Source organism: Thamnophis sirtalis, unplaced genomic scaffold (assembly GCF_051295495.1).
Source record: "Thamnophis sirtalis isolate CommonGarterSnake01/CBP01778 unplaced genomic scaffold, rThaSir2_p1.2 scaffold_2, whole genome shotgun sequence".
Taxonomy (NCBI): domain Eukaryota; kingdom Metazoa; phylum Chordata; class Lepidosauria; order Squamata; family Natricidae; genus Thamnophis; species Thamnophis sirtalis.
In genome coordinates this window covers 23,373,155-23,381,975 of record NW_028261382.1, presented here as the reverse complement: position 1 = coordinate 23,381,975, position 8,821 = coordinate 23,373,155, and positions in this window count along the sequence as shown.

Sequence of the window (8,821 nt, the reverse complement as noted above, 5' to 3'; positions counted from 1 at the left end):
TGCTGTGACTTGGTGTTATCCTCACTTTGAAATTGATGGGAGAAAGTTGGTTTCTAAGATCACGGTTTGTGTTGCCTTCATAACAGACCACTGCATGAGATAGGATACATCTCCCAAGGACTGGGAATCTCATTTTCAATGAAAAATTACGGGATTTATTGTACATCTTATTAATCTCCAGCAGATGAAAAACAAATGGAATAAGCTTGTGGTCTTAGGAATGTATAGTCAAATGATTATACAGAGACTTGGTGAGAAGACTATCATGACACGAAGACAATAATTGTTCAAAAGGAACTGAACCAAAAGGAAAGAAAGGTGCATTATAATATGCTCAAAACAAATATATAAACTTGGCAATGCTGTAGAAGTCTATGTCAAGATAAATGGAAGACTGAATAAATGGTATTAGTCAGGACAACTAAGGAGAAGATGTGAATGGTGTCCAAAATCAAATTGGAGACTTTCATAGTCCAGTAGTTATAAGTGATTCAGGACTTTTATACTGGTATCTGTGAGAAAGAAACTACATCAGGGGTGACAAACTCAATTTCACTGAGGACTGCATTAGGGTTGTGTTTGACCTGGGTAGGGTGTGTGTGTTTGTGGCCCGGTGGCGTGCCAGATCAACGTCACTCGGTTGGCGCCTATGACGCAGCAAAAGCAGGCTCCTGCAACCCTCTGCCAGTGAAAACGGAGCTTGGGAGGGCCATGTATTAAACATGCCTTTTATTATCACCCTTCATTTCTGAATCATATTTCTGTCCTTTTCTATATCTTAACATATTAATATACAATTATTTCTCCCTGGTATTTTCTATCCCTATTTTAACTCCCCGCACCTTCATATTGCTATAATATTCAAAGAAGTGTTTTCCACCTATTTTGTTGTAGATATTTCCTTAGTTAAATCAAAGTTCCATCCTTTATTCTTCCATTACTCAATATCTCTTTATATACAGTTTTAGTATGAATCATTATCATTTATACATTTAGAGTATTTCTATTCATATTCTTTCCAGTTCTTCAATCCATATAATTCTAATATTAACACGTTTAGATTTATACACACACACACACACACACGTACGTATGTATGTGTCAAGGCTGCTTCACTCAATAACCAAGAAAGAAACCCCTCAACTCCATTCATAGATATCAATATGTGACCCAACCCCCTATCCCTGGTAACCTTAGTCCATAGTCCAATCACTACACCCCACAGGTGTCATGTGAAAGACATCTTCAAAAAACATCATCAGGCTGGTATGCCGGACAGTTGGTCTGGGCGGCAAATCCTTTATCTGTGCATGCGCAGTAGATGGTGAGAGCACCTCCCTTTATTCAGTCTCTCCAGTGCTGACACTTCCCCACCCACAAACAATGCCCCCCTCCCCGTTTCAATGGCAGCCGAAAGCAAACAGCAAAACAGAGGCTGACATCCGGCCCTCTGTCAGGAAAGGAAATCATCCCTGCAGAAAAAGAACAAACAAACACACAAACAACAGAAAACAGGAACAAGGAAAGGTGAAAAATGTTCATGCCAATCCAGGTCAAGGCTTGTCGGGATAGGCAGAGTAGAATTTCCACAAAAGTCGAGGAGCCCTCACGTGGGACTTATCGACCCATTCAGCATGAGAGGGAGGAAAATGCTTCCAGGAAACGAGATACTGAATTCAATTTCTATGTTTCCAAGAGCCCAATATCTCCTTAACCTCAAAAAGTTGCTGTCCCTCAATGAGAAGAGGGGCAGGTGGTGCAGGTAGAGGAACTCACAGAGAGGAAGTGTGTTCTGGCTTCAAAAGGTTGACATGAGACACTGGGCAAACACGGTTAAGGTATTTTGACAATTCCAGTCGTACCGAGACAGGGTTGATAATCTTTACAATAGGAAACGGACCGACGTACTTAGGACCCAGTTTCTTAGACTTCTGGGTGGTTTGGATAAATTTGGTAGACAAATACACACGGTCTCCAACCTTGTATTCCCTTTGCTTAGTCCTCTTCTTGCCAGCCTGTTTCTTGGGTGCCCAATGAGCAGCATCCAATGCCTTGTATGCCAAAGGCCAGATTTTGCGGAGTTGGTCACTCCATTATGAAAGGGATAGGACTTGTGGTTTTTCTCGTGGCACCTCCGGAATAGGTACAAAATCATGTCCAAACACTACTTTAAATGGCATAAAACCTGTATTGCTGTGCACCGAGTTGTTGTAGGCCACTTCAGCATGAGGTAACAACTCAACCCAATTATCTTGCTGATAATTAATGAAACACCGGAGGTACTGTTCCAAAACAGAATTAGTCCTTTCACAAGCTCCGTTAGTCTGTGGATGGTGGGCGGAGCTTAGCCCCCGGGCAGAACCAATCAACTTTAAAAACTCCTTCCAAAATAAGGAGATGAATTGGACCCCCCCCCCCATCGGAGATAATGCATCTGGTACACCATGCAGGCGATATACATGTGTAATAAACATTTTAGCCAAGGATTTAGCTGACGGGATTTTGGAATACGGAACAAAATGAACTTGTTTGGAAAAGAAGTCTGTAACGACCCAAATCACAGTATTTCCTTGACTTTCAGGTAATTCAACAATGAAATCCATAGATATTTCTTTCCACAGTGCCTCTGGACGAGCCATGCCCTGGAGGAGCCCCTGGGGTTTCCCTGGTGGGCGCTTTGCAGCAGCACATGTGGGGCAACTGGCCACATAGGACTCAATGTCCTTCTTCAATGGCGGCCATCAAAATTGCCTTTTAATGAGATGCAGAGTTTTCACAAATCCAAAATGGCCTGCCATGTGTGAGTCATGGGTCCGTTGCAGAACCAAAGTTCTAATGGCAGCAGGAACATACAATTTACCCCTATCCAAGGTAGACCGTCTTTCATGGTACACTCATTGGAATGCTGTTTAAACCACTCATCGGACTCAAGGTTTTCCTTGAGTTTGGAGATGAGGTCCTTTGTAACCTCAAAATTTGAACTGCTGTGGCTTCTGGTGACCACCGGAGCAGCGAGATTCTTTGCTGGGATGAGTGGGTGAACCACGCTGAGCACCTGCCATAAAGTTCTTCCCCCCTGGGATATACTTTAAAGTGAAATCGAACCTGTTAAAATGTTGTGCCCATCTCATCTGTTTGGGGGATAATTTGGGGGGAGTTTTTAACGCCTCCAAATTCTTATGGTCAGTCCACACCTCAAAAGGGTGTTTTGCTCCCTCCAAGAAATGTCGCCAGGTCATCAAAGCCCACCTGACTGCAAAAGCCTCCTTTTCCCATATAGCCCATTGTCTCTCTGTCTCAGTCAGCTTTTGAGAGGTGTAAGCGCAAGGTTGTAGCTTTCCATCAGCATTTCTTTGTAGCAATACTGCCCCCACTACAACGTCACTTGCATCCGCCTGGACCACAAATGGTGAATCCATGTCTGGGTGTTTCAAAACAGGTTCAGCTGCAAATAGTCGTTTAAATTTTTCAAATGCGGCTTGACACTCCATAGTCCAATTTAAGGTCTTTCCTGGTCTAGGTTTGGCCTCCCCTTTTGATTTCAGGAGGTTCGTAATAGGGAGGGTGATGCTGGCGAACGAGGGAATAAATTGACGATAAAAATTCGCAAATCCCAAAAAACTTTGCAACTGTTTGCGGGTGCAGGGGGGGTGCCCACTCAGTGACAGCTTGGACCTTTGCAGGGTCCATCTCAATGCCATCATGGGAGATGCGATACCCAAGGTAGTCAATTTTTTCCTGATGAAATTCACACTTAGACAATTTCGCATATAGCTCTGCTGCCTGGAGTTTTTTTTAGCACTGAGCGGACCAGTTTCATGTGTTCTTCACGTGTTTCTGTGTAAATAAGGATGTCATCAAGATAGCCCATCACGCCTTTGTAGAGGTGGTCATGAACGCAGTCTTCCCCTCGTCACCCTCATTAATTCTGACTCTGTAATAGGCCTCCCGCAGGTCTAATTTCGTGAAAATTCTTCCATTACCCAACTGGGCTAGCATGTCCTTCATTAGCGGTAACGGGTAGAGATTCTGAATAGAGATAGCGTTCAGATTTTTATAATTGACCACTAAGCGGAAGGAGCAATCTTTCTTTTCTCTGAACATAACAGGGGCAGCCACCCGGGGCCTAGCAGGCTCAATGAAACCTCTCTGCAAATTTTTGTCAATAAACTTTCTTAACTCATCAATTTCACGAGGGGTCATTGAATAAATCTGAGGTTTTGGAAGTTTGACTCTGGGAAGGATATCAATGCTGCAATCAGTGGCACGATGGGAGGGCAATTTATCAGATGATTTTTCACTGAAAACATCTTTCAGGTCCCAATATTCTTTTGGGATTTTCTTCTCCCCTTCAATTTTTTCTTGCCCTCTGACTGCTAGTTTGGGGTCAATGTTACACTGTTTGGGAGCCCCCCCGCTCCTTTAGGGGGTGTAGCAGAACAGTTACTCTGCTTGGGAGCCTCCCCCTCTCCACCCACAATGCCCCCCTCCCCGTTTCAATGGCAGCCGAAAACAAGCAGCAAAACAGAGGCTGACTATATGTGTGTGTGTGTGTGTGTATGTATATATATGTATATATATATGTATATATATGTGTGTGTATACATACATACATGCATACATGTATGCATACATACATATATACATGCACACATACATACATATATATCGCCCATTGTTAAGTTCTAACCTTCCACTGTTGTTTCATATTTTTATACATATTTAGTAGTACAGTCATTCAAAATTTATTTTTCCAATTCTTCATATCCATTTATATTAAAATATTATCCTGAAGGGGAGAACCTCTCTATGATATTGTTAACAGTTCCAATTTCAATTATTTTAAAATTATAAATCCAATAATTGAGCAATGTTTCTAAAGAAAAATTTGGGACTTTAATTCCAGCATTTTTAAATGCTCTCAATACCAAATCTTTTAGCTTTGAAGAACCAAGTTTCTATTTATTATTTAAAAAACAAATGTTTTCCTTTTTCAATTCAATTTTCCTGTGTGCCCATTCACAGCTTCAACAAATAGCTTTAAATATGCTTCCCCCTTGGATTTTTGGAGTCAATTTCCAATAAAAAATATTTTCTCACCCAGATCACACTCCATTCAATTTCTCCACTCCAGCACAGTCTTGGGTATTCAGGCTGTCCCCAGTTTCATGGTGGCCATTTTGTGTGCCACTGGATGAGGGGGCTTTCCAAGTCAGGGAGGAGAGATGCGGCTCTCCTCTACCTGCCAGGTGGTCCCCCTTTATTTCACCACCCCTTCAGGGTGGCTGTGGTCCGAATTTAGACCCTCAGACAGGGAGAGGTTGGAGCTGACCGCAGAGCTTGCTGATCAGACTTCCGAAGGCACCGGAAGTACAGAAGTCCCCACAGCCCTTGAGTTTGACACCCCTGCTCTACATAGTCCTTCCAGGGCAATAATAGACCCTGCAAATGGTTTGAATAGAAGCCCCACAAGCTCACTTCTAAACAGGAACTTCTATGTTTTCCAACACCAAAGGATCTGTCCCACCATGGAATGGTGAGGAGCAACTTAAGCTTCAGACTTCAGCAACTGTCCCTTTACCTTGAGTGAGTTTCAATTCTGGGGTACTAAAGGAGCTACTTAATGGTTTCACTGAACCGTTTCAGCAAACTTTTTGGAAGGGCCCATTGATTAGAAGGGAGATAATGTCCAAGTCTTCCAGAAGATGCTCAATTAGTCTGACACTGAGATTTGGAAAGAATTTATAGCAGATCACAAACAGCTATTTATAGACACCTGGTAAAACAATGCAATAATTACCAGAAGTCATGGATTTATCAAGAACAAGTCTTGCTTCAGTGAACTCATCTTTTTCATTTTGGCTTCCTTAGTAGACTCTGGGGTGGCTGTCATGTGATGGGTAGTCTATTGATTCACTTATTTTTATGTCTTTTAATGGTGTGATACTATGATTAGAAAACTATGAGCTGGGCATCATGCCAATTAAATGTATCACTAGAGGAGAATATTTGTAGCTCAGGGTTGAAATGAAGGGTTGTTGGTGCTCTCTGAGCATGGTTGCTTTCTTGCAATAATGAATGAATGAATACAAGATGAATGAAAGCAATTAATGAAACATCTGGAAGAAAACAACCAAGCTCAGAGAGCACCAAGGACCCCTCGGTTAAATGTATACATAACCACCTAACCCCTAAAATTTCTTATGCAGTATGTGCTCATCAATCATCCTTTGTAAATTGGGGACAGATATTGAATGTGGCAAGCAAGAACTGTCAAGTGTGTAACCTCATATAGCCTTATATTCTAACATGTATACTAATTAAATGTTTTAATTAAAACATTTTTTTAATTGTTAAAAAGATTTTGATTGTATGCTTGTTTTTATTGGTGGCACTTAGAATCACTTTTCTGTGAGATAGTCAGCTAAGTAAATATGGTGTGAGTGAGTGAATGAATGAGCTGGATGAAGAATCATGGAAGGGCTTCTAGAGAGCTGCGGAGGGGACCCTGGAGCAAGAGGCTTCCAGAAGCCATCAGGGGCAGAGGAGGCCGGAGGGAAGCCCGGAGGGGCAGCCAGGGAACATTAGAAAGAGGCCCAGAGCGGCTCCTCCCTGATTCCCAGGGAAGGTGGAAGGGCGGCCACGGTCTCTTACGGGAGCCTCTCTCACTAAATCAGGCGTGAAGCCCGTCTCCCTTCTGGGGCTGACGGCAATGCTGCAGGATCGCTAAGAACCCTCAATGGCGGGAGGGGGGTGTTAACCGAGAGGTCGTTGTTTCCCAATCACAGCGAGATACGCGGACTTCAACTCCCAGAATCCCCCAGCTGCTCAACAAGCGGAAGGCGCGGAAGAGCGAAGTGCGGCTTCTTGGAAGGCAAAATGGAAATCGAAGGGGCGGGTCTGGGCAGCCCCTCCCCCTCTTGCGCTCCAGGGCCGGGCCGGGTCGAGCGCGAGGGCAGGAGCTGCGTCCGACCACGGCGGCAGCCTCGGGAGGCGAAGGGCGGCCGGGAATCGGCCTTCTCGCCCCTGCAGCTGCAACGCCCATCTGCCAGTCAATGCCGACTGGCGACCACACGGAGGAGAGCCTTTTCTGTTGCAGCTCCGACCCTGTGGAACGATCTCCCCGTTGAGATCCGTACCCTCACCACCATCCAGACCTTCCGCGCAGCCCTCAAGATCTGGCTCTCCCAGCAGGCCTGGGGATAGGTTTCCAATTCACCCGCCCGAGTGTTTGATTGCTGAACGAAAGTTGTGTTTTTACTATTTTTCTTTGTTCACATTTTGTTTTGTTTTTTTGACACTGCACCCCCCTCCCTTGTGGTTGTAAGCCGCCCTGAGTCCCCTCAGGGAAAAGGGCGGCCTATAAATCCCAATAAACTCAAACTCAAACTCAAACGCCCTCCAGGGGCACTGCCACCGCCGTAGAGGCCCGCCTCGCTCGCCAGTGCTCCCGGGGGTGGGGAGGGGGGTGGGAGCGCGCGACAGGCTAGAGCCGGGGGTGGGGGGAGGGCGGGCGCCGGCAGCCTGCCTCTTGCCAGCTGGTACCAGTCCCCGCCCGCCCGGCCTCAGGAAGGGAGGGGGCGGCAGGGGCTTGAGCCAGAGCCTTAGGCATCCCCCCAGGAGCTCGGCCAATCGGGGGGGGCGGGGGGAGCCCAGCTGCAGCCTCCGGACAGAAGCGGCTGCTCGGACGCGTCCAGCCCAGGACGCCTCTCGCTGGAGGAAGAGCGCCCCTCCGCCTTCTTCCCGTCGGCGGTGGCGGAGAGCGGCCTCACCTCCTCTGTGCAACACGGAGATGATTTCCCTCATCCATCCTCTCTCTCTCTCTCTCTCTCTCTCTCTCTCTCTCTCTCTCTCTCTCTCTCTCTCTCTCCCTCCCTCCAAGCTCAGCCTGCCCGGCGGAGTCTGACTTTCCAGTCATGTCTAAGGTGACCAGATTTTCAGATTGGTAAAGAGGGACACCATTGACGGGGGGGGGGGGGATTTAGCCCGGCCACCATCCTTCTGCATTACAGGAAAGCGATAATAACACACTGAGCATTAATCTCGTGGAGCCTCCAGAGAACACCAGGGCTACGGAAGGATCCTAATCTCGCCCCGCCCGAATGTCAAATGAATGTTGTGTTTTTATTGGTTATTTTCCTTTATTCACATTTCTTTTGTGTCCTGTCTTACACTCCCCTCCTATGAAATGTAAGCCGCCCTGAGTCCCCTTAGGGAAAAGGGCGGCCTATAAATGTCAATAAAATGAAAAAAAAAATGAAAATGAAATGAAAAAGACGCTCCGAAGCAAATCGCCTTTCTCCTCTCGGCACTCTCCATTGCTGCGCTCAATATTAATCGATAAGCCAGGCTGAAGGCACTTCTAAATTTGGAATCCATACTAAAACTGCCAGAGAAATCTCAAAACTAGCCCGCTACCGCACAAGAGCACTCAACCAACTGCCGCCGTTTTGAATGGGGCGCGCCGAAAAGGCTGCCGGGAAACAACGTCCGTCCAGAGACTTTGACGTTTGCAGCACTACATCTCCCAGCATGCAGTGGGAGCTCCTCGCGTTGTCCATTTTAAAATTACATTTCCGAGAGGCTTGGGAGCAGAAATGGTAAAATCGATTTAAATCTGATGCAGACAGTTCAGAAAGTGGTAGTCCTTCTCAGGGCGGCCCGCCCAACTCCACAAAGGGGGAGAAGGAGAGGAGGGCCGTCTCCTCCCCCCAGCTGCCCTACTGTGGAGGGACAAAGGCTAGTGGAGGAGGCGGGACGGGGAGGGGAGCCAGCCGGCGGCCTCCCTAGAGAGGTTCGTCTCCGCGTCCACATGTGGAAT